The sequence below is a fragment of the Talpa europaea genome (genome assembly GCF_964194135.1).
Source record: "Talpa europaea genome assembly, chromosome: 7".
Taxonomy (NCBI): domain Eukaryota; kingdom Metazoa; phylum Chordata; class Mammalia; order Eulipotyphla; family Talpidae; genus Talpa; species Talpa europaea.
Genome location: NC_140074.1, coordinates 89,889,161 through 89,915,396, shown reverse-complemented (window position 1 = coordinate 89,915,396; position 26,236 = coordinate 89,889,161).

The following is a 26,236-nucleotide window of genomic DNA, read 5'->3' as shown; positions in this document are numbered from 1 at the left end:
TCAAATACCCTTCAAATCCTGTCATACTTGGGGATGTGAAGTTTCAACTGCCAACTCATTATTTTATGTCGGGTCTTTATAGTTGGTGCCCTAGATACTAGCACTTGGAACCTGGAAGAAGGTGGGGTTTTCCAAATTGGGATCTGTGTGGAGTAGAAGGGAGAGGAAAGAGAACCATTTCTTGCCCATTTTTTTTTTTTCCAAAGAAGGTTTGGAAGGTCATCTCCAAGGGCACAATAGTATTGATGATTTTGCCTGCAGGTGCTGATGAGAAAGTAGCATGTCTGATGCCCTGGCGGGAGTCCAGGCATTGTCATCCCTAGGAACGTGCCTTGATGTGTCATGGACAGCAGGCTAAGAAACCTGTTCTCTCCCTGCCTCCCTTTAGACCTGCGGCAGGCTCTGCTCTCACACTGCAAGTCCCCACTCTGAGCTCCTGCACACGCTGTGCCTCCCCAGCTCATAGCCCAAACCTACTCGTATTTTAAGATCCAGTTCCAGGACTCCTCTCTGTGCTTTCAGGCCCATGCAGCAGAGTTAGTAGCTCTGTCCACACTTTGGGAAGCTCATACCAAGTTCCATTTTACACATGTCTGCCTTCCCAAGGAGACTGGAATGTGTGGGAAAGCTTGTTCATTCTAGGGCTCTGGCTACAGGGCTAGGTGCATAGAGGTGAGCGGTGGCTGAATCACACTGACCCATCTGGACCCTGAATCTCACAGGCCTCATTCCAGTCTATGTGTTAGCGCTGTGATCTGTGGTGACTCACCTGACACCAGTGGAATGGGCTCTTTAACTGAAAAACTCCAGGCAGGTAATACTTCTGGAGCCACTTCCTGTGTGCTGGGACAGCTCTGAGCGCTCTGTATACATGTGAGCCCGGATAATGTGACTTCCGCCTCCATGTAACTAACTGTGATGAGCCTCTCTGAGAAGGAGGCTTGTGTTCAATGGAGACAGAGTTCGGTTTAGGAAGAAGAGAGTTCGGAGATGGAAGGGGGTGATGATTGCCTGCAGTGAGTCACTTCCTGCCACTGACCTGTGCACTTAGAAATGGTTAAGATGGTACATTTTATATTAAGGGTATTTTACCATCATTTAAAAAAAGATGTTTTGAAGTTCAATAGGAAAAAAACAGGGTAGGTGGCAGGGTGCAGGAAGATGGCCTGGGCAACAGGCTGTGGGCAGACAGGAGGGGTGGGAAGGTTTGTGGACAACATGGGGACATCCTGGACCGAGGAGGCAGGAAGGCCCAGAGCAGGCAAGAGAGCCTGCTGAAGCCCACTCACTCCTAGTGGGGATGCCTGAGGTGGCGTAGGCAAGTAAAGAGGCTTAGCTCAAGATGAGGATTTTTCTCAAAAGAAAGAAAAAGCAAGAACCAGAGACATTTCTTTTCCCAACTTCGGATATAGGGCATTAAACTGTGAACAGTATATAATGGCAGATAAATTGAGGGAAAAATAGAGAGGTAAGTATTAGTGAAACAAGCAATAAACGTCTAACACGCACCCTCCCCTTTCAACCACCACCTTGTTCCAAGCAGGAATTTTTGCCCACAGGGGGCTCCCCCCACTTAGGTGCTGATACTCCCCAACCCAAATATTGACAGACAATTTAAACCATCACTTGAATTCATTTTTTAAAAAGATTTATTAATTTATGCATACAAGAGCTGGGGTGAAGGCCAGAGGTGCGGGGGTGAGAGGATTCACCAGAGACATAGAAGGGAATAGAACAGGCAGATCTACTGAAATACACTGCTGAGGGGAGCAGCGGGCAAGTCAGGAGAGGTCTGCTGCACCATGTGAGTCTTCTCCCTGGCAGGGGATCGAACTCACACTGCAGAGGCTGTGGACATCTTCATAAGTTGTATCCCAACCCCTGTGCCACCAGGCAGGCCCCGTCACTTGATTTCAAAAAGCAAAAAGGACAAGGCATAGGTTGAGAAGTGGGTGTATAAACGAAAAACACACTGTTCACACTGAAAGATCGACTGTGAATTATCTGGTTGGAATTAAGGGAGCAAGGGGGCTGTGAGGGAAAGAGGGAAGGAGAGCCAGCCTCTCTTAACCACCTACTATGCGCTCCACCCCTGATGGGGCTTTTCATAGCTTAGTCATTTAATCCCCACAACAATCTTGTGAGGTCAGAGAGAGGGCCCAAAGTCTGAGCTGGAACTTAGTGGGGGAATGAAGACCTGAAATTAGCTGTGGGCTCCATGGTCGGCTCTTCTTCAGAGCTGTTAGTGCTGCTTCTGCTTTGGACTTTAGCCTGTGAGCCACAGGCAGGCCCAAAAGGGCTAAGAGCAAGGGACAGGGTCAGAAATGAGTTTTTCTAAGTGTCTGGAAGTGGGGTGGCTGATAGGTGAGGAGGGGAGTGTCGAGGCAGAGAAACCTGCTCAGAGGTGGTTGCTGCTGGCGCCTGAGCTAGTGCAAGGGCAGCAGGAAAAGGGGAGAGTGTGTTGACCCAATTCATTAGTTTCTTAAAAGCACACTCAGAAGGGGGATTGATTAGTGCTGTTTTGTAGTTAAGGACACGGAGGCAACTTGGCCAAAGTCAAGAAACCTGGAGGTTCACAGCAGGATCTGAACGCAGGTTCATCTGACGCCAAAGTTCCTGCTATTTCCTGTCAACCAAGTATGCCAGCTCTGCTGAGAGAGGGAGGCAAGGAGAGAGGAGTGGGAGAAAGGGGGAGAGGGAGAGAAGGAGGGAGGCAGGGAGAGAGGGGCAGGGAGAGGTGGTGACAGGAGCAGCAGGTCCTGACTCCGGTGATCCCAGTGGCAAGTGAAGGAGCAGCCCTGAGCTCTGACTGACAACTGACCAATGGGAGGGTCCTGGAGCCTGGGAATGCTGTTTGGATGGCCTTCAGGGTCATGTGATCTCTGGAAGGAGGGGCACGAAGAGATGAAGGAGGCAAGAGGGCAGAGGTGAGAAGAGAAGGAGGGAGAAGCTGCAGGGACCTCAGGGAGTCCACTGCCCAGAGGTCAAAGGGAGTAGGGGGGACATATGCGAAGGAGTCTGTGGTGGAGGCTAGTGAGGAGAGGCAGGGAGGCCACGCCAGGATTGGGTGAGAAGGTGGCAGTCACAGTGGAGGGGTGGGGCGTGGAGGGGTGCAGGAAGAGGTAGAGCTGTCACACCAGATTGCCTGGGTGGGAGTGTGGGGAGGTTTCTGTGGCCTCCCAGGGCTGCTGAGGGAGGTGGGCGCCTGGGCGGGGGCTGCTCAGAGTGTGCCCTGAGGGTCTTCCGCGAGGACTCAACCCAGGCTTCTATAGACAACTCTTGATGTGCAAGTTATTTTTGCTGTTAACCCACGTGGTCGTGCCTGGTAATTATAGGGTAAAAGGAATTAAGAAAGACATAATTTCTCTCCATCAAAGCCTGACTGTTTTACATCTCCACCTCACACTGGCAGCCAGGCCTTCTGCCTTCACAGGTGCCACTTTGATTTCAGTCACGTAGGAAAGGAATTTGAAACACTTTCAAAGTGATTAAAGAGAGGAAGCTTTTGCAAATTTGGGCTAAATGCAGTAATCGCATTAACTGTTTATGGCCAGGGGGCATCCAGGAGGGGAGTCCTGAGTTAGTCCTGAGTTAGCTGGGAGCAGGGTTGGGGTGGGTGGGAATGGTGGGGACTCAGGGTTGGAGCAGGGAGTGGAGCAAGGGCTGAGGCAGGTGCTGCTGCGGTGTGGGTGGGGGTGGGCCCAGTTATTTCATGACATTTATTATCGTTGTTTTAGCTGTTTATGGGACATTTGCCCTTCAGCCAGTGCTCTCCCCTTTAACCTTCACTAAGGCGCCGGGAGGTGGGTGCTATGAGCCGCAGAGTCAGGGCCCCAGGTCCAGAGAAACTCAGCCTCATGTTGAAGCACCTCCTGGGGAAATGGCAGAGTTGGGGTGTGGACCCAGTTCAGTCCAGTCATAGGTGCCACTCAGCCGTCCATCTCCCTGGGGACGGACCCCAAGGTGTGTGTCCATTCTTCACATTTAACAGAACAGATGGGGACTAAGGGATGTGAGTGTGTGTGTGTGTGTGTGTGTGTGTGTGTGTGTGTGAGGGGGGCTCTAATTTATTTCCCTCATGCTCTGGGACTTGAGGGAATCCTGTGCTCATCCTTCCGGTGGGGGCAGCTCAGGGGCTCAGAGAGGGTGACACAGGCTGGAAGTGCCATCCAATGGCCAGTTCGCATAACGAAGAGCCAAAGAGCCAGGTGACACATCTGTGTGGAGTGTCTGGGACAGCTGACAGGATGCAACTTCCTTTTCCTCTCTAATGGGATCTGACCACGGCCTCAGCGACGGCATCTCCTCCTGAAGCAATGCTGGCTCAGCTCCGCCACAGCTCCAGGAGCCCTCCGATGCCCAAGTCCTCTCCATGTTGGGCTCAACCCCCACATCTTTTCCCTCACTCACATGTCCATGCACCACCAGCTTCCAGAAGGAGCAGGCATCCTGGATGCCTTGGTAAAGCAACTGCATTGTGCCTCTTTAAGCGTCCTCTTTGGGTGGGTTCCCCCTGCTCCTGATGAGATAACAGGAGATCCTGTCTCAGAGAGGACTTGTTACAGAGCAGAATCTCCACAACCAGGGAGGCTCCTGTCCCCTTCCCCACCGAATGAGGGGTGGAGCTGAGAGAGAGGAGAGAGGACTTGGAGGAGACACGTGGGGCAGAGAGACCAGAGAAGGAGAGCATGCTTGCTTTCTGGCTTTGGACTTGCTCCGGGGACTGGGGGACATGGAAGAGACAGACACTAGGAAGATATGTGGGTGGGTGAGAGATCCATGGGGAGGCTGACAATGGCAGCCTTTATCTTGACTTGTGCCTTAATTTTGCTCCTTTTGTCCCAGACTTGCCTGGCCCCTTCTGCTCCTTTCCTGTGGTTCCCTGCTAGAAGGTGCCTTCGGTGTGGCAAGCTTTTGGACCTTGACACCCTCACTTTGGACCAACCCTGCTTGGTTGGGCATTTACCCATGAGGGGATGGGTAATTTGGGTGTTTCATTGGGAAACTATATCCTTTCTCTTCTTCCCTCTTATGCACACTATTAAAGATTTTACACACTAAGAGGATGGTTTGTCTTTGTTCAGTGGATGGAAGAATTCATTTAGAGCTTGCAAGTTTGGGGGTCCTGGGCCACCCCTCATTCTGCACACTTACAGTCCCACATTTCTCTTCTCATACTTAGAACATAAGATGGCCTCTGGTCACCTTAGCCCCCCAAGACTAGAATGCCCAGCCTGGGTAATACCCCAAGTTTCACTTGCATTTAAAGCTGGAAATCAGAAAAGGGAGAGATTTTTCTCTCTCTATTCTGCTCTAGTTTCCTGTAGCTGCTATAACAAATCACGACAAGCGTAGTGGCTTAACACAATACAGATTTACTACCGTCCAGCTCTGGATTTGTTATCTTACAGTTCTGGTCTAAAATGGGTCAGCAGGGACTGCATTCTGGTGAAGGCTCAAGGGGAGAACTGTTTCCTTGGCTTTCCCAGTTTTTAGGGGCTGCTCAGCTTCCTCCTGACTACCTCTACCTCCATCATCACGTCTCCATCTCTCTAGCGCTTGCTTTCCTGACAGTGTAGCCCCAAATTTTAATATTTCTGGCAAGGTGAATTGCCTGAGATTTCCCCCCACATCATTTCTCCTCACAGTTCTTACCTCAATTTCTCTCTCTGCTCTTGCACTTTCCTACAAACAGCAAGAAAGCAGGCTGCACTCTCAGCAGTTTGCTTGGGGATTCTCAGCCAACCATCCTAGTCCATCGCTTACAAGTTCTGCTTCCCACACAGCGCAGCTCCGCCATCCACCACTACATAATGTAGGTCCTCACCAGTTCCCGACCACTTCTTCTTTATATCTTCCTGAGCATCTTTAACATTCATATTCCTGCCAACAGCCTGTTGGCGATGATTTAAGTGTTCTCTGAGATGATAGAGGTTTTCTAACCTCACTCCTCACTTGCCTCTAGACCCTCACTGGCAGAGTCTTTGACATCCATATTTCTGCTAAGAGTGTGTTCAAGACAGTCTTGCCTTTTTCTGCCATGCTCTTCAATAAGCCTCCATTCTCTGAACACTGTCTAGTGCCAACACCCCTTTAATAAATTTGAGTATCTGTCCCAGCAGCACCCCCTTCCAGGTGCCAACACCTTTATTAGTCAGAGTTTAATAAAGGAACAGTCATGACAGGGCTCACCACACAGAATCAACTGTGGGGTGGCCAGACCAGAATCTGCAGGGCAGATGATCAGGCAGGGTGGGGTGGAAATTGCCAGCGTGAACGCTGCTCACTGTGGGCAGGATTCCTTCTTCAGGGAAGCCCAAGTGCTGGTCATTCCTGATAGAATCAAGCCCAGCCGGATTACCTAGGCCGCTCTCCCTAGGGTTTCGTTATAGCTGACTGATTCTGAACTTTAATCAGATCTACAAAATACCTTCACAATGAATCCTATATATGCATATATATATATATATATATCTCCTCACATATATGTATATTTATATATAGTTAGGTTATTTATTTATTTTTACTGAAGTACCATTGTTTTACATTCTTACTAGTGTTTTGACAGTATTGGATCCCACCCACACCCCCTTGTGTGCAGACACTGTAGTTCTCCCACCACTAAAGCAACCCTAATCCTCCACCACAGTCCACTGTACTCTCCTCCCTTCTCAACCCTCCTCCTCAACCCTGAAAGCCATTGATCTAAGGTCAGCTTTCAAACATTGGTTTTAAAGTTTATCTTTGACTCTTTGCTTGGTTTTTCTATACTCTACCTCTAAGTGACACCATCTGGTATTATCTTTGTCTTTCTGGCTTATTTGGCTTAGCATAATCTCTTCTCCATCCATATTGCTGTAAATGGCATGTGTTTATCTTTTTGATTGTTGAGTAATATTCCATTGTGTCTATACATACCACACAGCTTCTTATTTCACTTGTCTGTTTGTAGACACTTAGCAAAATGTCTCCTAGATAGTCTTCGAGTAGCTGGAGATGGCAGCCTAGCTAAGCTGACACATAAAACTGGCCATCACACTCTCCCATCACCCCTCCTTATCCCACTAGCTGATGAGGGAGGTGGGTGGTGGCATGAGGGGTGTGCTGGGTCAGAGGAGTAGTAGGAAAGCAGGATGCTCAATACCTAGGAGATCTGGCAATGATTTTCTATCCTGCTGGCTGCTATTTATAGGCTACCCTTCTCCTGGGTACTTCTGAGTGTTTTCAGATTCCTGGTACCATCAACCTTTGTGGATAAGGCTGTCATAACAAATGGTTCCAAAGCTCAGTGGCTTAACACCAGCCTCCATCCTCCTGGTCATGAGTATTGCAGGTCAACTGTGGTTCTGCTTATTTAGACCGTGCTTGGTTGGCAGGTGTGCTTCAGCCTGTGGGTGCTGCTTGGTTCCAGGCTGTGAGTTTGGTTCATGGATCCTACTTATTCACTCTGGGGTCTAGATCCTGATTCAGTAGCCACTAGGACATGGTCATCGTCCCTGGAAGGCAAGAGGACAAGTCTAAGCAGGCAAGCACACTCCCACCCTGGCTTTAGTAGCATAACTTTGACCCAAGCAATGGCTGACCTAACTTGAGGAGAAGGGACACAGCACCTGACTGTGTTCACCATGAGGCTGTAAGCAGCAAGTGACTGTAGCATTACAATGGAGTAATAATTGGGGCTTATAATTCAGTATGTTCTGCTCATCCCTAACTGGGCCTCTCAACAGCACCTCTCCTGTGAGCAGTTATGGTATTCCTTTGGCTTCTGATTTCTGGTGCTGTTTTTATTGTCTTTTGAGGTCCCATTACCCTTCCACAAAGCCCTCTTAAGGAAATTTATTTCAAGGCCACCCTGAATGACCCACCTTAACCCTCTATCATGTGCCCCAGGCCTCTTCAGTTTACCTTTTACCTGGTAGATTTGGAGTCAGCTAACAACCTGCCATGTCTTCCAGGTTCCACCATGATGCATCACAAGGGTCTTGAAGCTCCGAACAATAGTGACACCCTCCCATTCCCCAGAGACCCTGTGGGTCCCCATGCCTATCTGGACCTCCAATTATGTGAGAAGGATCAATCACCAAGTTTGGGGTAATTGGGATCTTTTTTCCAGTCACACTTATTTTTCTCTTTCTCAGTCAAGCATGTCCCCTGGGCTGCCTGCTTTTTGCTGGACACCACATCTGTTAGGAGATGAGACATTTCCTGTCAGCTCTGTTGTGCTCCGCTGAGCTGGGCACCATGTGAGCTGTTCATTAAGGCTGCCTATTATCTCGACTCCCTTCGGTGACTCAGGACAATTTATTCTCCTGTGGAAGGGCCAGCATCTTGGCTCCCTTTAGTGTCAAGCCCAGAGGCTTGGACCATACAGGCATGGTAACATGAGGGTGAAAAGTCCTGGCTGGTGGCTGGATGAGTGCTGACACCACGTCACGCAGAGGATTACTTTGGGCAATCACAGGGGTGAGTGTGAACACTGATTACATCTGCAGGTACCAGCCAAAGGAAATGAAGTGTAACTATATAATGTTAGGCAAATTTAAAGGATTGTTATTTCTACTAGGCCAGATCGCTACTTCCCAAGGTAGAAGAGTAACCTCTGAGGTCAAATCCAAATTGCCTGTTTTATGCTTCTGTGAATCTAAGCACAATACAAGAATGCCTTGGGCTGAAGAAGTGGGTCCTCTCGGCCAGCCATCTGCGCCTCTATACTGTTCCCCACCATTAAGCCCCCTCGGAGTGGTGGCCTGGTATGGCCCAGCTGGGTAACTTGCATCCTTCATCTGTGACGGGAAGAGAGTCTGGTCATCCCCTAGGGAGGGGCAGCTGGCTCATGTGGCCTTCCTGCTTGTGAGACTAGAAGCTTTTCACCTCAGCAGACTTGTTGGACTCATCTCACCCAAATGATCCACTCATCCTTCCAGTCTCAGAGGAAATAAGTCCTCTCTGGAAGCCCACACCAGAGCATCTGCCTCTTGTCCTGTGCTGCCACAGCGTGCTCACCTGTTGGCTCTGACACTTGCCACATGGTGTTGCAGCCATTTGTATATTTATCGGTTTGTCCTTCCAAGCTATAAGCAGCTCCAGGCTGTGATGCATCTCGGGGTCCCCTGACAAACAGCAGAGGCTCAGCAAATGTGGATCAGAGAGGTGAATGCAAGAGGAGAGGAGAGGAGGCCTCTTTTCTCCATCTGCATCCAGGGCCCCTCCCCACTTGGACCTTAAGGTGAGACTGAAATGCCACCTGTCCAAGGGCCTGTGGCCATGCCAGACATCTGGGTGTTTGCCTATGGCGTTGAGGCAATTAAGTGGACATTGTTCTCTGCAGCATTGACCCCTCTCATCACGGCTTCGTTTTCCTGGTGGCAAAGCAGAGGTTGAGCAGACTGGCAGCTGACTGCCTCAATTAGGCGGCATGGACAGCTGGGTGGAACACTGTGGCGGAAAATAGCTATTAAGTCATCCAAGTGATGAGCCAACTCCTTAAAACCTCTCCTTTGGGAAGTTCAGTCCACACAGCCAACTGTGGTGCGTGCAGCTGCCCAAGGGGAGTTGTGGGCTCATGTAAGGAGGGGGAGCAAACAACCCCAGTGTGGTTTGGGGGAAAAGTCAGAGGGAAGGAATTCTGCACTTTGTGACCTTGAGCAATTCCTCCTACTCTTTCTACCTCATTTCCTCGATGTGTAAAGTGGAGTGAAGAATATCGGATCTTAAGCCAACTGCTGGTTTGCTGCTTTTAACCAGCAAAAAGTGACATTGGGAAAGCTACCTTTTTTTTTTTTTTTTTTTCAAAATGAGCCCAATAATAGATCTACTTCCCAGGGCAGTGGTGATGGTTAATTAGTTATTACACTGAAGGGGCTTAGAACAGTGCTGGCGTGTAGTGTGATGTCAATGTATACTACCGGTGTCTCTGTCATTGTTGGCATCAGACATTTTTAAGTGCAAAAATGTCATTCTTAGATGAAATACTAATGGTTATGGAGGTTAAGTGTCCTCTCTGGACAAACAAGAAGCTGGTGCCCCATCAAGAGTCCTAGTCTCTTAGTCCAGTTTCTCCTTCTCTGGAACTCAGGGACCTGTAGCTCAGGGAACTAGCGATTCAGCCCAAGTCAAGAGCCATTGTCTCAACCCACTGAGTACCTGAGGGGAGCCTGGTCCTTGTTAGGTTAAAACTGTCTATCTCTCAAGGAAAGGAAGGAAGCGACTCTAACAACCAAGTGACAGTCTCCTCAAACCAGCAGTACGCTAGAAACTGTCAAAATTGTACGGGGAAACTGTCAAAATTGAGGTCAGTCCCACTGAGGCATTACAACAAACACGAGTCCACCCCCAGCTGCCACCTCCCTGCCCATGACCCCAACTTGTACCCAGTGCTAAGTATTTCTCGTGGATTCCGCCGCTCTCTTCCCCAAACCAGGAGGAATGCAGAGGAAGATGCTAGACGCGGTGACCTGCCCAGAGTCACAAAGGCAGGGCCCAGGAAGCTGGGGTGGACTCCAAAGCTGGGCTTTCAGCCATCACGTCGTGCTGCCTGCTCGGCACTGGGCATGCAACATTCCTGATGTCTGCTGTTAGGTGCAAGCACATGCGTGTGATTATTCGATGCCTGCCCCCTGATAGCTCCCCAGGAGGGACAGACAGGGAATGCCTTTTGTGGATCTCTCCACCCAGCACAGTAACTGGCACCAAGGAGCCACTCACTGGTTGCTCACTGAGTGAGTAAGTGAACGTGTTGAGCATCACCAAGGAAGCTTATTGATCAGGACCCCAACATTCTAAATCAGCAACTTAGGCAGGAGCATGGAAATCTGCTGTTGGAGGAATCTGGGGCCCGGCCCCCACAGACTGCCCTCGGAGAAACCCTGGAATGAGGAAGCGGACTTTCCTGACCATCAGGGAGGGGGAGTTGGTGTTTTATGCTGCAGACAGTGGGAACTGCTGAAGGCCTTTGAGGAGGGACCGGAAGCTATGCAGAGCTGTGCTTTACAGGGGTTGCCCGGCGGCCGTGCTGGTCTCTTACCTCATGCCCCCTGCCCCCTTTTTGTCAAAAAGACTGATTTTAACAAGAGAGATTCATGACTGATAGCAACAGGCTGCAGCATTTAGCAGCGGCTACTTTCAGCCTTTTGCTGCTTCTCTGACAGCAGGCGGGCCATTAGGGGCTCCCTGCCCTTCCGAAATGGCTTGTTAGCACATTTAAGCCCTATGTACAAGGCTCTCCTCTGCAGTAATTGGGCCTTCACTCTTTTGCTCTTCCTGGCCACAGAGCTTGTTAGCTGTCAGGCAAGGCTGTGAATTTGTGGAATGGCCAGTGAAGCTCATTTCTCATGGGCAACCCCGTCATGTGAGTCCCCACTGAGGACTCCAACGGCCCAGGAATGTGCCTTATTACCCAGGAGGAGGGAGGAGTTAGGGTTCAACTTGGGGACATGTGACAAATGGCGGTCTCACCCCCAGGGTTTCCACAGAATTCAGTCCCATCCCATGGGTATTTGCTGAATGTCTGTGTTTAAAGCTGTTGTGCTGGGTTTGCCACAAACCCAATTACCACAGCGGAGTGGTGACAGCTTCCCCCAGTCCTGTGCCTCTTTTCCTTGCATGTATTTTTTAGGGCCGCTCCTCAGCATGAGGGCAATAACCCAACTACAAGGGAGATCGCGAGAGACAGAGCCTCAGTTAGAAGCCAGGAGGTAAGTCCAGGTCCTGGCTCCATGGCAGAGGGGACATGGCAAAACTCTCTGTCCATCCAGGGCTCCTAGATCTGGAATTTTATTTATTTATATATATATATATATATAATTATTATTATTTAGATCCTGAATTTTAGAAGAGCAGCCCAATCCCATGTGTTTTTCCTCTTTCTTGCTCATATATCCTTCACAAATCTGCCTTGGGCCAGTAGGTCAAAAGTGTATTTGAGGGAACAACAAGAATCTCTGCCAAAAGAGAACAGAAAGAACTTACAAGATAGAACAATTGAAGGCCTTTGACATCCTCAGATTTTCCTGTCACCTTACAGACTCCAGCTAGGACAGATGGACAGAAGTCACAGGACAGGGCAAAGAGTACCACGCAGTGGGCAGGCTTACCATTCTCAGGAGAGGGTGAAGCAGGGTCAGGACAGTCAGTTTATGACCAGACTTTGTTTTCTTTTGTTGTTCTTTACGCCACCGCCTTACCAGGCACTCACCCTAGTTGCATACCTGTGATCTCACCCGTTCTGTGCCTCAGGAGGCCGATCCATTTGGAGAATGGCACCCAGGGGTCCTTGCTAACTATTTTTGGATTTGTCCAGTGAGGCATTGGTAGAAGCTTGGAGAGCATGGGAGGATAGAGGAAGGATGGAGTGCATTTTCCTGAGACTCTCTATGTTTTAGGCCAAGTTTTTAGAAATTGCTGGATCCTTCCATCCCCTGTGTGGTGGCTCTCTTTAATGACTAGCTCTCACTGGACTCCTGAAAGCTTATTCCCCACTCTGTCCCTTTAGGACCAGTGTTGGTAATGCCTTTCTACTGTTGCTAAACCTTGGGAAACACATCATTTCACCCACAGCACTAGAAGATATCCCTTCTGCTGGGTCTTCTTTTTTTTAAGATTTATTTTATTTATACAAGAGCTGGGGTACAGGTCAGATGTGCAGGAGGGTGAGAGAATTCACCAGAAACAGAGCAGGGAGAAGAACAGGCAGACGGATGGAAAGCACTTTTGAGGGGAGCAGCGGGCAAGACAGGAGAGGTCTGCCATGCCATATGGGAATCTCCTTGGCCATCTGGGAATCGAACCTGTGCTGCAGTGGCTGCAGACAACTACATAGTGCTGCACTCAACCCACTGTGCCACCGGGGAGGCCCCAGCTTGGTCTCTTTGACTCTATTATTTCAGTTGAATTCTGTCACCTGCTGGGCCCTGGCTGATACTGAGCATTTGCTCCTTGTTCCTTACCTTGGGTATGGCTTTGTTCCCCAGATGGTGGTCTGGGTGTGACTTTTCTGACCTTAGGGAAATTCCTGGCACAATTACAGAAGGTGTGTGGGCAAAGAGAAGCTTATGGAGGAGAGCTGGAGGGAGAAGTTTGAGGTCAGGCCTCAGGTTCAGGCTCAATGGGTTCTTTGGAGCATTTCTCAAGAAGTTGGGTGGTGTCCCTGCTTTGGGCGAGTCCCTGCTTGTCATAAGATATTTTTGATGGAGGAAGGCCTAAATCAAAGTTGCTTTAATAGAAAGACACAGTTGGTATTCACAGTGTAGACTGACATTTGTGATAAGAAAATCAGAGACCTGTTGAAGAATTTTGAGGTAGAAAATTTTCCATTTCCTTTGATTCCAGAAGCACAATACAGGCAATTGAAGCCAAAGTTGAGAAATGACATGTAGGTGGGGACTGCGAAGTGAGATACCTCTGGGATGGCTTGACTGGGAGGGTTACTGAGGAGCAAACTCTCCTGCACAGGTTAAAAAATTACAGGGAGGGATTCGTGTGAGGCCAGGTGAATCAAAGATCTAGAAAGCCCTGGGGTCAGGGGGTGGGAGGCATCAATTATGAGGTGTGGCATCTGCTTGGGGGAGAAGTAAATTGGCAATAAAAGCAAGCTGCTTCTTTTCCTTCTCCTTCACATGATCTACTCTCGACTGGCATGCCAGGCCTGGACACAGGGTCCAGTTGCAGGCACTGATGCTGGAGGCTCAATCGGGAGACTCAACGTGATAAACACTTGTGGATTTCAAGTAAAGAGAAAGCTGAAGGCATTAGATACACTAGAGAAGACTGCTGGTGAAATGTGGCATTGCAACCCAGCTCTATTAGAGACCTTATATATGGGGACCCTATGTATTGGTCTTGTCTTTGTCAACTTGGACTGAAGTTTGTAAAGAAAATATTACATCCTTTGGCACTTTTCTTGTCTGATGAACGCAAAGTCAGCCATCTTCAAGAGAAAGCTTGTTGGCCTTCAAGAACATTCCAACTTTAATTTTAAAAAATTTCCTGTTCCCATGTTACTAAATATTTGCCACTAGTTGTCTGGACTGACAAAGAATAGACTGGTTGGGATTCATGCAGCAAATTCAGGGGGTTGTGGCTTTATAGAATGAGTTCTATTTTAGCCAAATTGGTGGCAAAGCAAATTCTGTATGTGATTCCTAGTTCCTTGTTAACTTCTATTATTAAGTCAGAGATGTGTTATCATGAGGATTTAATGACTGTTCCCCATGTGGACACAAAGAGAGGTTAACAATATAATGAACTTGGGGCCACTGATAAATGCTCCACAAACTGTTCCAGAGTTCTCAGGTCTTATGACCACTGACTTCTGAGGCTTTAAGTTGATGGCCTCTTTGCTGTTCTTACTCCTGATATGAGAGCAAGACACATTCCCTTCATCACAGCTGTAGATCCTTTTCTTGGCTGTGGAGTACATGTCACCACTGAAAGCCAGAAAGGACACTTAGGGAAGGACAATGGCTGAACCCTGATTTCCAGATTGTGAGGCTCCTTTCTCACATTGTGAGGCCAGGCATAGCTGAGAAACATCTCCACAGCACACCTTATGCCAAATCTATTAGAGAGTGTAGGAATTACCTTCAAAGTACTTTCATTAAGTCACATATTCTTTTTTCTCTAATAATTCAACATATAATTGTTGAATGGCTTATATCACATTGTACTAGGGGTTGGGAATATAGAGCAATAAAAACATTACCCTCAGGAAATTTATATTCTGGAAACACAGGCAAAAAAATAAGTGTACTCATAAATATGCATATAATAAATGTAATGAAGAAAAGTGAAGCAGGAGTGAAAGGAACTGTTGCTATTTTTAGATGCAATGGTCAGAGAAGTCTCATTTAAGGAGGTGACTTTTGAGCAGGCATCATAAAGCAAGCATGAGAATATCTGAGAGCACCTTTTGGACAAAGGTAACAGCAAGGACAAAGCGCCTGAGGTGGGCTTCTGCTTGGTGTGTTTGAGGAAGGGCAGGAAGGCGGTGTGACTGGAGTGACATGTGCAAGGTGGGGAGGGGGAGGCATTAAAGTCAGACAGATGACACCTTTTCCATCCTTTTGCCATTTAACTCTTTAATTTCATAATGTTAGCATTTTTTTTTTACCTTTTTTCTGCAAAGTTATAGTAGCAGCTTCTGGACTGTGCCCCTTTCTGGGCATATATAGAGTCTCTAATAGAGCTGGGTTGCAATGCCACCCTTCACCAGCAGTCTTCTCTGGTGCACCTAATACCTTCAGCTCTCTCATTTCCTTTGCTTAAAATCCACAAGCGTTAATGGAGTGCATGCTGGGGCTGGGTACTGTACAGGTTGCTGATTACCATGGCAGTTAGTCATAGTCTGTTGGAGTTGAAACTCAAGGCTCCAGTGAAGTGACCCATGTGATGACTGACTTGTGGCTTCAGAACAGCTGGTGCTCACTGTGTTCTTATTTGTTCTTGGGGACAATGTAGGTTCTGTCCCTGATTTTCCTCCTCCTTTAGTGTGAACCTCAGTGCACTTCCCAAACCAGTCAAACCTTTCTGCATATATATATTTTGGTTAAGGTCATCCTTCAATACGGAGAGTCTCCTTATTGGAAAACAGCCCTTGTGATCTTTCTGAGAGGCAGTGGAAAAGGACAATCCTTGCCTCCTAGTCCCTATCTTGCCAGATTCACATTCCAGCGTTGAGAGCTGGATACTATTAACCCATTGTATAGGTGAGGAAGCTCCGTGGAGAAACATCGGAAGGCAAAGAGATGTGCTGGTAGGTTACTGCCTCAGACCTCCTTGTGCACTCCATTCTGCAAAGCTGAGGGTGCAACCCCATGTTTACATGACCAATTGGTTTCCTATTGGGTTTTGTCTATAGGGGGCGCTAGAGGGACACCAGAAGACAGGATTCGGGTGTCTGGCTTGTTGCTCTTGTAAATGACCTGGCCTGAGAAGCCAGTCCCTTGGGACCCTGGCTGTTTTGGTGGCCAGGCTGTCACTTTGTGGCCAGGCTGCCACAGGTGCCACAAGCTGCCCTGGATACTCTCTGAAGGCCTAGGGGTCGCCTCCTTCCCACGGCTGCCTGGAAAGTGCTGCAGATTCACTTGTTCTCTTAATTTGTGAAACCACCTCGACTTCCCAGTGAAGAGCTCCTTAGAAACACCCTTCTCATTACAATGTTAAATTAAAATTTAGTAGACGAGGCACATAGCAGAATAAACTTTCAATTAAAATATACACACTGTGATGGCGAAGGGAGACTAGAGAGAACTTGCAGGCATCTTCCCTGCGAATGTGCCCGAGATTTAATTTTACTATGACATCTCCTTGGAATTACACTGCTAATTGATCACATTGTGTCTGTCTGTTATTTAAACTTTCAATAAAACGGAGATTAATGGAAGGTGTAATCCTCCCGGGCAGAACAAATATTCCCATTGCTCATGTCAGGTACAGAAATGGAAATGCTCTGCTAACAGCTTTTTGCATTCAATCTGTGAACATGAAGTTAATCATGAAAAATGCAGTGATTCTTTAATTGCTTGAATGAAATTTTTTCTGCCTGCCCCATTTCTCACCCAAAATAGCTGCCCTTGTCGGAGACTGGAGTGAAGTGGCGGAGAGCAGAGCGAGGCTTCAGAGGCTGGCGCTTGGGAACAGCCGGCCAGTGCCTCCCTTGTCTGTGGCCCATGACGTGCACTGCTCCTGGGAAGCAGTGTGGTTGTTAGATGGGGCTGGCACTGGGAAGAGATAAGACCAGTCACCGCAGGGGCCATGGCTAGCCTCTGCCAAGCTACCAAACTGACTTTGGCAGGGTGTGTGGTGAGTTGCGGGGAAATGGGTTTGTCTGTATCAAACACGCCTAGGTGAGGAGCAATAGGTGCTGCAACCTAAAAGCCATTGAGATGGAGCTAGGGGCAAGGTAGTGCAGCAGTTCCACCACCCAGTAACCAGTGACCTTGGATAAGTTATTTAAAAACTCACGTTTCAGTTACTCCTCTTGTGGGTGGAAATGATAATCATAGTCACCGTCTATGAGGGTTGTTGTGATATGTGTGGGGATATATATGTGGCTATCATGATTATTATGTTCTCAGTGGTCACGTCTGTCTCTTCCATGGCCCCTCTGCCAAGTTCAGTATCATCTAAGCATATACTTTGGAGTCAGAGGGTAGAATCTTAATAACCAGATTTTCCATCAACTACTTGCTTAATATGTGAGTCTCAGTTTCCTTCACTGTAAATTGGAGATGGTAATACCTGTGTCCTAGGGCTGCTGTAAAGATGAAATAATTGTCGAGTGCTTCTTTCAGTACTCAGTATGCAGAAAGCACTCAAAATGGGGTAGTTGGTACCATTATGATCATCAATTCTGTCTAGGTGCTATGGAATCTACCCACACCCCTTCATAGCAGCCTAAACCAGGAGTATGGGAAAGCTCAGAAGATTTAGCTGTGCTTGATCTCTCACTATCTTCCACTTATTTGGTTCCATGAACTAGATCTGGATAATGCATCACATGAAAGTTTACTTTTGACCCACAATAACCCTTGAAATTGCCTTAAAATTGTTCTCCTGTTTTCCCTTCTTGAGGAGTACGCTTAATCCCTCCAAATGTTTCCAATGCAGTGTACTCTGCTCATTTATTTACCTTTATCCACCCTAGTTTGGTCATGTACAGTTTTTAATAAGTTCCTTTTGAGAGTGTGACTTTACTCCAGGTAAGTATGGCATAGTTTAAAAGAAGTTGACATGGTCACCTCCCATTTTCTGTATTCCATGTTTCTATTGATATGACCAAGATGACATGCCACAGAGCTAGTTCAATGAAATAAAATTTAATTTATTTTTCCTGAGTTCTTTTCTTTGTTTATTGATGTAGCATATCTTCTTTGCATCCTGTGCTAACACAGCCAGATTGCTGAACTCAAATGTAAGTCTTTATTTTATTCTTCATGTACTTCCATGTGTTTATACCTACTAATATTACTTGGACTATCCATCATATGAATATCATGTTTTACAAATACTTCACAAGCATTATATAAAACCTCATTCCGTATAGATGAGAAATATAAGACCTAGATTGCAGAAAGAGACTTGCTTAGGGACATACAGAAAGTTGACCAGAGAATCAGGACAAAGAACTCAGTTTTTCTGAAATAAGTCCAGAAATCATGGGAGTTCAGAGTCAGTAGAGGGAAGAGAAGTAGAGGTCACCTAAACTGCTCCCCCCAGTCATCAAGGGTGAGAACACACCTTTCATCGTATTTCTGATGGAAGATTTGCTGTCTGCTTCTTTCTGGAATTACCCCAAATGCGAGAGAAGGAGTTCATTGTTCATTCCATGAGAGAACTACACTAATTGTTAAAATGTTCTTTGAGTAGAGCGAAATCAGTCTGTATGAGTTCTGTGGGAAATTAGGGTCTTTGAAGATGTTTCAGTAGGGGCTTTTTTGTTGTTCTTGCAAGAAATAGAGCCCCACTTAAGCAAACTAAAGGAAAGGGATTTAAGGTGAGGATATAAGAGGGTTCCCTGTTCTCTCTCACTCTTGCTCAAAGCAGGTGTGCTCTCTGTGCCTCTATTCTGTTCTTTCTCTTTGTAGACTCTGTGCCCACTCTTGGCTCCTGCACCCCCAACTTCAGCCCAGCACCACAGGCACTTTCATCTGCAGCCTCCATCACCAAGTGGCAACCTTGCTCCACATGTCTCTGTTCAAATTCTTGAGATGGAATCTAATGAGCAAATCCCTTAGTCTACATCTCCTAAAAAAAAGCCCACGAGACAAAAGCTTCTGTGTTACTGGGAAGCGCAACCTCAGAAAGCAGAAGTGAGGGAAAGGAACTTGAAATAAAATAAAATTATAAATAAACTATGCTATATACTTCTTCATACCTAAATCTGTGAGTAGTGATTGAAGTCCTAGTCTTTTGCTTTAGACAATGGGGCAGTGACCATTTTTATGAAAAGGGTCAAAGTAAATTAAAAGGACTTTGGGGAGCACATATGAGGCCACGTATTCTTCTCTCTTTTTAATAATCCCTTAAAAATGTAAAAGTCATTCTTAGCTCAAAGATTTGGCCTGAAGGTCACAGTTTTCCAGCTGTTAAAAGCAGCAGCCTCCCTGCTGGGGACCGAAGTAGCCCATCTCCTGCTGCCCTCTGCTGCCGTCTGTATAGCTGCCTTCCTGATCACATTTTCCCTCAGCAACACTGTGGAAAAGCCAGGGAGATTCTGTTGTACCCAGATGATTTGTACAAAATGATTCTTTTACCAGGTGGATGGCACTGTTTCTCTGCCCACAGGCCACACAGCGAGCTTGCTTCTGGCTACTGGATGAGTCCTCAGCTGGACCACAGTCTGAGGTTTCTTCCTTCTGTGGTCAAAACAGGGGCACATTTCCCTCACCCCTAGGGGGTGATCACGGCTTCTTCCCAGGCTCCCTTACCCCACTCAGCACCCTCCTCAGTCCCAGCTGAGCATGTACTTGTCATGTAACTAAAAAACCTACAGGGGAATATTTTACCAGCATTATTAAGGCTTAAATTCTCATACAAGTATCGGTCATTCTGTATCTTCTTTCTCCAGAGGAATGTACATACAGATGAGCATAGACAACTATTCTCTAATATCCATTTGAAAAAATTATATGCTTGATACCTTGAATTTTTTATTTAATTACACTTCTGGTAGAGTCTTCACTACCTCATGTTACTTTATTTTTCATGACTTCAGAGTATTCCACTGATTTAGTCTATGCTTTCTTTATGGGTATTAAAATAGTTTCTTATCAACTACCACTTTTGTAGTAGATTTTATCCTGCAAAAATCTGTGAACATACATATCTAGAAGAGGCTCTGGGGTATATACACTTAAAATTCTGAGACCCTAACAACTTTCTCTAAAGAGACTGAGCACCAGTAATCTATGAGAACGCATGTTTTCCTACACTTGTGCCAAAACTGTTATCTTTTTAAAATCTTAAAACTTTGCCAATTTGATAGGTGAAATGGCATCTGGCTTACAATTTTAAATTATGAGTGAGAAAATGTTTTTACATATTTATAAGCCACATGCATTTATTTTTCTCTATATTTTTCTCATTTTGGCCTTTGCCTGTTTTTTGTTATCTTAGTTATTTGTAAAACCTTGGTCCACTTCATCCTTGCTGTCAAATTTATGTCTATACAATTGTTCATTATATTTCCTTCTTATCCTTTCCATGTCTGCATTGCTGATTTGTGGTTAATGTTGCTATTTTTTGGTTAATGTTGCTACAGTCTTGTCAATTTTATTGAGTTTTTCAAAGAATCAGCTCTTGGTTTCATTTGCTATCTTAGTTTTTCTGTTTTCGATCCATTGATTTTTTTTGGTACTTATATTTGCTATTTTCTTCCTCCTACTGTTCGTTTTGCTATTCTTTTTCTTGACTGAGGGCAGAGACTTAGATTATTGATTTCAGACCTTTCCTCTTTCTTTCCAGTGTATACATTTAGTGATGTAACTTTCTGCTCAACCCTGTTTGAGCTGTGTCCCTCAAAATTTGAGATGTTGTATTTTCATCTTCACTTGGTTCAATATCTAGTTTTTATTTCTCTTGAGATGACTTTAACCCTGGGTTATTTAGGAGTATTTTGTTTGACTTTCTAATGTTTGTCTAGATTTTCTTGTATTTTTTGACAGTGATTTCTTTTTTTTTTTTTTTTTTTTATAAATTTTATTTTGACAGTGATTTCTATTTTGAGTCTACTATAGCCAGGCAATACACCTTATGTGACTTCATTTCTTTTAAATTCATTGAGGTTTGTTTTATGACCCAGGGTAAATGTTGGTATAAGTTCCAGGGTGATTTTAAAGGAATGTGTATTTTTTTTCCTTTTTTTTTTTTTTTTTGGGCAGGGTAAGTTATGTAATATTGATTAGATCCTGTCATTTAGTGTTCTGTTCTTCCTTTGTCATACTAATTTTCTATCTAGTTGTTCTATCAGTTCTTGAAAGAACAGTATTCAAATAGTCAAATACTTGTACTTGTCTATTCTTCTTTCAGTTCTATCAGTTTTGCTTCACATCTTTTGCAAGATTGATGTATTGTGCTTACACACTTAGAATTGATCCTTTTATCCTTACATAATGTTTCTCTCTGCTTCTCATAATTTTCTTTGCTCTGAAGTCTACTTTATATCTTATTAATATGACCATTCTTGTTTTCTATTGATTAATTCATGATACATCTTTTCCATCATTTCACTTTCAACCAGCCTATATTATTACGTTTGAAGTGAGTTTCTTAAAGATAGCATATAGTACGCCATGTGTTAAAATCTACTTTGTTGGCCTCTGTCATTTTATCTTTTTGTTTTGTTTTCTTTTTCCTGTGTTCCTATGGGTTGCTTGCACACTTTTTTGAATTCCATTTTCATTTTATAGTGTTTCTATATATGGTGCTTTGGTGTCTTTGTATAGTTTTTTTTTTTTAATGTGGTTCTCTAGGTATTACATTATATATGCATAACTTATATCACAGTCTACTGATGTCATTTTACCAGTTCAAGGAAAATGTAGAAACTTAGCTCTCTTTACATCCATAATGTAATTACCTTAAATGTTTCCTCTGCATACATTTAGAACCACATAAAGTGTTACAATTTTTACTTCAATTGTCAAATATAATTTTAAAAACTTGAGAAAAAAATCTTATTTTGCTTGCTGTTTTCTCTCTTCTTTCTTAATGTTCCCAGATCCGTTGTTGTTTGGTTTATGTTTAAAGAATTTCTTTAAGACATTCTTTTAGGGTAAGACTATGGGCAATAAATTCTTCTAGTTTTCCTTTAAGTGAGGTGTCTTGATTTCCTTTTCATTCCTGAATGATATTTTCAGAGACTTAGATTCTGGGTTGACAGTTCTTTTCTTTCAGCACTTGAAATAAGCTATACCATTGCCTCTCTTCTCCATAGTTTCTGCTGAAAACTCTGATGTCCTTCAAATTGTGTCCCCCTATAAGTCAGGTGTTGTTTCTAATCTTGTTACTTTCAAGACTTTTTACATGTCTTTTGTTTTCAGAAGTTTAACCATGATGTGCCTTGGTATGGATTTTTTTTTAATATTTATTTATTTATACAAGAACCAGGGTACAGGCCAGATGCATGGGAGGATGAGAGGATTCACCAGAGACAGAGTAGGAAGCAGAACAGGCAGACTGACGAAATACACTGCTGAGGGGAGCAGCGGGAGAGACAGGAGAGGTCTGCTGCACCATGTGGGATTCTTTCCAGCCAGCCAGGATTGAACCCTCACTGCAGAGTCTGCAGACAGCTTCACAGTGAGGTGCTCAACCACCTGCGCCACCAGGGAGGCCCGGTATGGATTTCTTTAGGTTTATCCTATTTGGAATTTACTGAACTTCTCTAATCTGTAGGTTTATGTCTTCTGCTAAATTTGGGAACTTTTCAGTCATTTTTTGAGTGACTTTGAGCCCGCCCCTGTTAATCTGGTTTTTCTAAGACTCTGATGACATGAGTGTTAGACCTTTTATCATAGTTCTACAAATTGCTGAGCTGCTGTTAGTTGTGGGTTTTTTCAGCCTATTTTATCTTTATTGTCCAGATTGAGTAAGGTCTATTGTTCTATATTCGAGTCTACTGATTCTTTCTTATGTCCCTTCCATTTTTTTTTAAACATCCATATTTGCTACTTTCCTCCAGAATTTTTTTTTAAAGATTTATTTATACAAGAACCAAGGTATAGGCCAGATGTGCAGGAGGATGAGAGGATTCACCATAGACAGAGTGGGAAACAGTACAGGCAGACTGACTGAAATACACTGCTGAGGGGAGAAGGGGGTGATACAGGAGAGGTCTGTTGCACCATGTGGGTGTCTCCCTGGTTGGCCGGGATCAAACCCGCACTGCAGAGGCTGCAGACAGCTTCACAGTGCTGCGCTCTAGCTGCTGTGCCACCAGGGAGGCCTTGCCACAGCTTTTTAACCCACTCTTTTTTTTTTAAAGATTTATTTATTTATGCAAGAACCGGGGTACAGGCCAGATGTGTAGGAGGAGGAGAGGATTCACCAGAGATAGAGCAGGGAACATAACAGGCAGCCTGACGAAATACACAGCTGAGGAGAGCAGTGGGTGAGACAGGAGAGGTCTGCTGCGCCATATGGATTTCTCCCTGGCCAGCCGGGATCGATCCTGCCCTGCAGAGGCTGCGGACAGCTTCACAGCGCTGCACTTAACCACCTGCACCACCAGGGGAGGCCCCTGTCCCTTCCATTTTGCCCATTGATAGAGTCTTATTTTGGTTAATATGTTTTTAATTCTATAATTTCTATTTGGTTCTTCATTTTATCTTCAATTTGTTATTTGTGGGTTTCTGTTTCTTTGCTGGGACTTTTTGTTATGTTGTTGGTTTTCATTGTTTTCCACCATGTTTGTAATTTCTTGCTGATTTTTTTATAATCATTGATTTAAAATGAATCAGATAATTCTCACATCTCTATCATATCAATGTTGCTGTCTTTATGAGTTTCCTAGGGTCTCTGTAAGCAAGTACCACAAACTGGGCAGATACCAGAACTGAACTTTCATCTCTCACAGTTGTGGACATTAGAAGTCCGAAAGGGTGTCAGTGGGATTGATTTCTTCTGAAGGTTCTCAGGAAGAGACTGGTGACAGCTGACAATCCTTGCCCTAAGATGTACCACTCCAATTTCTGGAGTCTACTTATGGCTATTTTTTCACATAGTATCAGGGATTTTAATGTACCTAGCAGGAGGAATAGGTAAAAGTACAATTCCATCTTTCTGAAAACAGAAATCTCTTAGATCTTTTTGTGACTTCTTATTATAGTAAATTATGTTAATAATTTTGCTAATGTTGAACAACCCTTGCATTGCTAGAATAAATCCTTGGACATGCTCAAATCTTCTTTTAATGCACTACTAAATTTAATTTGCTAATATTTTATTTAGAATTGCTGCATCTGTATTCATAACTTAGATTCTTGGCATGTGTGTATGTGTTTATGTGTGTGTGTGTGTGTGTGTATGCACAGTGTTTTTGCATGCTGTCAATTTCAAGATTCACCTCTTTGAGTGGTTTGAGAGGACCTCCATTTTCCCATATGCTACAGAACAGTTTAAGTGAACATGATACATTCATTCTTGAATGTTTTACAGGCAATCCCAGAAGGCCTTTGACTTTGTAGCCTGTTTTGGTGGTTTTTTTTTTTTTTTTAACAATCTAATCAGTTTCTTTGCTTCTCTGATCTCTCATATTCTTGTCTCACCCAGAATCAAGTTTGAAATTTGTATTTCCTAGGAAAATTATTATTTCAAATGTACAATGACAACACTGTGGTTAGTATTTCCTAATAATCTTAAATCTCTTTCCTATCTCTATTTGCTTTAAAAAAATATTGAGTATTTGTCTCTCTTCTTTTTTATTGTTTGCAGGCTAGCCAGGTATTTGTCCCTTTTATCAGAATTTTAAAATAATCAGTTTTCAGTTTGTTCAGTTCCATAAATTTTTCTTTCTAATTCAATCTTTTTGCTTTAAGTTACAAAGATTAAATCTTTCGCTTTATCTTTTTTTTTTGAAATCCCATAAGTTACCAGCTAACTTATTAATAGATAGTGTTTTAATTCTCTCTTGTTTCACAATCAGAGTATTTTAGATAATCAGTTTTCTTTAGTTGGATTTAGGTCCCTTTCCCAAGGAATCTTATATGTAGTGACCTTTGTGTCTTTAATCTTTATTTTTTAATGATCTGTAATTTTTATTTTATTTATCTTTGAACAGAGATTTTGAATTTTTTCTTTATGATTAGCTTTTGATATTTCTCTTCTGTTAAATAGTTCTTGCTTATTATAATATGGTTATCTCATTAGCATCCTAATTTTTGTAATTTTCTCTTTTTTTTTTTTGTAGTATGGCTCTGGTCAGTCCTTGTAAATACACAATACTTTGTAGGTTATGAAATCCTATACATATCTATCAAATCATATTTGTTAATTATAATTGTGATCGAGTTCTCTGTTTTTTGCATACTTGATGAGATAATTTATAGATGAATGCTAATGTACCCATTAGTACTGAATGTTAGTAGTTTGTGTTCTCATTTTTCTGAAAGCTGTTTTTTCTTTATATATTTCGACTTTTTGCTGTATAAGGTTACAACTGTTATCTTTTCTCAATAGTATTCTTCCTTTTCCCCAATGCAACTATGAGCTTATTCTTATATTTATTTTTCTTCCATCATATTAATGAGATTGGGAGGGGAGGACAGGTACATAAGTATATTCAACCTACATCTCAAAACAGCTGGTTTCTAAAAAATTACATCATACAAAATCAACTATTGAGATTGTGATTTGATGCTCCAGCTCAGCAGTGTGAGCTGTATTTCAAAGGAAGATTCAGAAAGCTTTCTGTCTATGATCACATAATTGAAAGAGTTTTTAGGGTATCTTTTGTGGGAGACAGTAGAAAGTCTATGTCACAAAACATGTCATTATCACCTAAGACTAAAACGATATTGCCTGAGGTTATTTGCTGATTTATAGATCTTTTTTCTGCCTCTGCTCCCTTCCCCTAAAATCCATTCTCTAAACTGACACAAGTGGGCTCTTTCTGAAAAGACCAGATCATTTTGCTTTCTTGCTTAAAAGCATGTGGAGAATATGCCCCACGTCCTTGGAGAAGCATTGGAGGCACCAACCCTTCGGGTCCTGTCTTTAGGGTTCCATCTCTCACTTCTCTTCCCTGCTCTCTTAAACTTGACATCCCTCTTCCCAGGCTCCATTCTCTGAAGGGGGCATGCACTCCCCACCTCAGCAACCTCTTCACTTCCCTGGTGTGTGTCCTCCTGCATCTCTGCTTGGTTCATGTCTTTCTCGTCTTTCAAGGCTGGACCTCATGTTGATTTTTCTATGACACCTTCCAGAACTAATAGGGCATCATTTGTCCACTTTCAGGACTGACAGGGTCAGAGGCTCCCTAGAGAATTCTACTGTAGCTGTTATACTTACTACTGTCCAGCTTCTACTGGGGCCAGGAGTGTGTGTGTGATCGGCTCTCCCACTGACCTATGAAATTCTTCTTAACACAGGGGCTGTGCCTGTTTCATCTCTATGTTGCCAAGGTCTCAACAGGAGCTACTGCATGCAAACTTCTGGAAAATATATGGCTAAATTGAAGAAGGTTCTTGGACAGGGAAGGCAAGGAACATCTGGCAAGGGCAAAGAAACAGGTGCTGGGGAA